This window comes from Olea europaea, unplaced genomic scaffold (assembly GCF_002742605.1).
Source record: "Olea europaea var. sylvestris unplaced genomic scaffold, O_europaea_v1 scaffold18, whole genome shotgun sequence".
Lineage (NCBI taxonomy): Eukaryota > Viridiplantae > Streptophyta > Magnoliopsida > Lamiales > Oleaceae > Olea > Olea europaea.
Window position 1 is genome coordinate 542,131 of NW_019235741.1, and position 3,744 is coordinate 545,874.

The 3,744-nt window shown below is 35.7% G+C and overlaps 1 long non-coding RNA gene across 1 annotated transcript; it reads left to right on the plus strand.

Moving 5' to 3' along the window:
* Positions 1–149: 149 nt before the first annotated feature.
* On the plus strand, positions 150–567 carry LOC111378273. The gene is made up of 2 exons (XR_002699834.1): positions 150–189; positions 296–567. It is a non-coding gene; the product is annotated as an uncharacterized LOC111378273 (long non-coding RNA).
* Positions 568–3,744: the final 3,177 nt, after the last annotated feature.

The following is a 3,744-nucleotide window of genomic DNA, read 5'->3' on the forward strand; positions in this document are numbered from 1 at the left end:
CTCAGTGCTATTAGTGGTTTGTCCACATCTTTTCAAGTACGTTGTTATGTATGGATTTAATTACTTCAGTTCAGAGCTCCTTTGGGAGAAATCATGATACAGTTTAAGGCACAATTTAGCCTTCACGTTATTTGCAGCGCTTGCTTGAATTATCATTTGTCATGGTGTGATAATTCTCATGTTATGTTGGTAAGAGAATTTATGCATAATTTCACGTTTGATTTGAATGTGGAGTAGCAAGTATCTCATTGAGTATAATTCGTTATACTCATCCCTCTCTATTTAAAATTTTCAGGTAGAAATTAGTATGCTGGACGGCGGTGGATGGATGCATATTGGACCAATGGATCTCCATCATGAAGTACTTTAATTTTTAAAAACACTAGAATATTTATTAACAGTTGATTATTATTATTTTTAAATTTAGACTCAATTGTGAGTCACGTCATAACTTTCAATTAGTCCTATTTTTATTATTTGTTAGAACTACTTTTATTAATGTTTGATAAAAGATATGATTCCAAATTGTTCTGCATATGTTATTTAATTTAATTTACCTTTTGTTAAGGTTGTTTCAATTTTTACTGAAATCCTCGTTATATTAAAATGTATTTGCCTCAAGCACTTTATTAATCAATTCACGTTTGGTAACGTTCCGGGTTGCTAAAGAATTCGGGGCGTTACAATTTGTGCACTGATTTTTGACACGTTGTCTGACACTTGCATTGTTGTCTAGTGTCAATTGGATGGGAAAACTATTTGAAATTTAAACTGTCCAACAGAGTAATATCACGTGGCAAAGTGTAAATTAAAGCGTACACCATAGGGTACATGTCGCAAGGTTTTTACCAATTGAACTTTGCTATTTGTCCATCTGTTTTTGACACGTTATTTGACACTTGCATTGTTGTCAGGTGTCAATTGGATGGAAAAACTATTTGAAATTTAAACTGTCCAACAGAGTAATGTCACGTGGTAAAGTGTAAACTAAAGTGTACACTATAGTGTACAAGTAGCAAGGTTCATACCGATTGAACTTTGCCATTTGTACACTTATTTAGACACATTGTTTGACACTTGCATTGTTGTCAAGTGTCAATTGGATGAGAAAACAAATTTGAAATTTAAACTGTCCAACAGGGTAATGTCACGTGGTAAAGTGTAAAATAAGGTGTACACCATAGTGTACATTTTGCAAGGTCCTTACCGATTGAACTTGGCTATTTGTACAATGATTTTTCACACGTTGTTTGACACTTGCATTGTTGTCAAGTGTCAATTGGATGGGAAAACTGTTTGACATTTAAACTGCCCAGTAGGGTAATGTCACATGGCAAAGTGTAAATGAAAGCGTAGCCCATAGTGTACATGTAGCAAGGTCCTTACAGATTGACCTTTGATATTTGTACACTGATTTATGACACATTGTTTGACACTTGTATTGTTGTCTAGAGTCAATTGGATGGGAAAACTATCTGAAAGTTAAACTGTCCAACAGAGTAATGTCACGTGGCAAAGTGTAAATTAAAGCGTACACCATAGTGTACATGTAGCAAGGTTCTTACCAATTGAACTTTGCTATTTGTACATCTATTTTTGACACGTTATTTGACACTTGCATTGTTCTCAGGTGTCAATTGGATGGGAAAACTATTTGAAATTTAAACTGTCCAACAGAGTAATGTCACGTGGTAAAGTGTAAACTAACGTGTACACCATAGTGTACATGTAGCAAGGTTCTTACCGATTGAACTTTGCCATTTGTACACTTATTTAGACACATTTTTTGACACTTGCATTGTTGTAAGGTGTCAATTTGAAGGGAAAACTATTTGAAATTTAAGCTGTCCAACCGAGTAATGTCACGGGGTAAAGTGTAAACTAAAGTGTACACCATAGTGTACATGTAGCAAGGTTCTTACCGATTGAACTTTGCCATTTGTACACTTATTTAGACACATTTTTTGACACTTGCATTGTTGTAAGGTGTCAATTTGAAGGGAAAACTATTTGAAATTTAAGCTGTCCAACCGAGTAATGTCACGGGGTAAAGTGTAAACTAAAGTGTACACCATAGTGTACATGTAGCAAGGTTCTTACCGATTGAACTTTGCCATTTGTACACTTATTTAGACACATTTTTTGACACTTGCATTGTTGTAAGGTGTCAATTTGAAGGGAAAACTATTTGAAATTTAAGCTGTCCAACCGAGTAATGTCACGGGGTAAAGTGTAAACTAAAGTGTACACCATAGTGTACATGTAGCAAGGTTCTTACCGATTGAACTTTTCCATTTGTACACTTATTTAGACACATTGTTTGACACTTGCATTGTTGTCAAGTGTCAATTGGATTGGAAAACAAATTTGAAATTTAAACTGTCCAACAGAGTAATGTATTTAAGCTGTCCAACCGAGTAATGTCACGGGGTAAAGTGTAAACTAAAGTGTACACCATAGTGTACATGTAGCAAGGTTCTTACCGATTGAAATTTGCCATTTCTACACTTATTTAGACACATTGTTTGACACTTGCATTGTTGTCAAGTGTCAATTGGATGGGAAAACAAATTTGAAATTTTAACGGTCCAACAGGGTAATGTCACGTGGCAAAGTGTAAAATGAAGTGTACACCATAGTGTACAAGTTGCAAGGTCCTTACCGATTGAACTTGGCTACTTGTACACTGATTTTTCACACGTTGTTTGACACTTGCATTGTTGTCAAGTGTCAATTGGATGGGAAAACTGTTTGAAATTTAAACTGTCCAGCTGGGTAATGTCACGTGGCAAAGTGTAAACGAAAGCGTAGCCCATAGTGTACATGTAGCAAGGTCCTTACCGATTGACCTTTGATATTTGTACACTGATTTTTGACACGTTGTTTGACACTTGCATTGTTGTCAAGTGTCAATTGGATGGGAAAACTGTTTGACATTTAAACTGTCCTGTAGGGTAATGTCACGTGGCAAAGTGTAAACGAAAGCGTAGCCCATAGTGTACATGTAGCAAGGTCCTTACCGATTGACCTTTGATATTTGTACACTGATTTTTGACACGTTGTTTGACACTTGCATTGTTGTCTAGTGTCAATTGGATGGGAAAACTATTTGAAATTTAAACTGTCCAACAGAGTAATGTCACGTGGCAAAGTGTAAACTAAAGCGTACACCCTAGTGTACATGTAGCAAGGTTCTTACCAATTGAACTTTGCTACTTTTACATCTGTTTTTGACACATTATTTGACACTTGCATTGTTGTCAGGTGTCAATTGGATGGGAAAACTATTTGAAATTTAGACTGTCCAATAGAGTAATATCACGTGGTACAGTGTAAATTAAAGTGTACACCATAGTTTACATGTAGCAAGGTTCTTACCGATTGAACTTTTCCATTTGTACACTTATTTAGACACATTGTTTGACACTTGCATTGTTGTCAAGTGTCAATTGGATTGGAAAACAAATTTGAAATTTAAACTGTCCAACAGAGTAATGTTACGTGACAAAGTGTAAAATAAAGTGTACACCATAGTGTACATGTTGTAAGGTCCTTACCGATTGAACTTGGCTACTTGTACACTGATTTTTGACACGTTGTTTGACACTTGCATTTTTGTCAAGTGTCAATTGGATGGGAAAACTGTTTGACATTTAAACTGTCCAGTAGGGTAATGTCACATGGCAAAGTGTAAACGAAAGCGTAGCCCATAGTGTACATGTAGCAAGATCCTTACAGATCGAC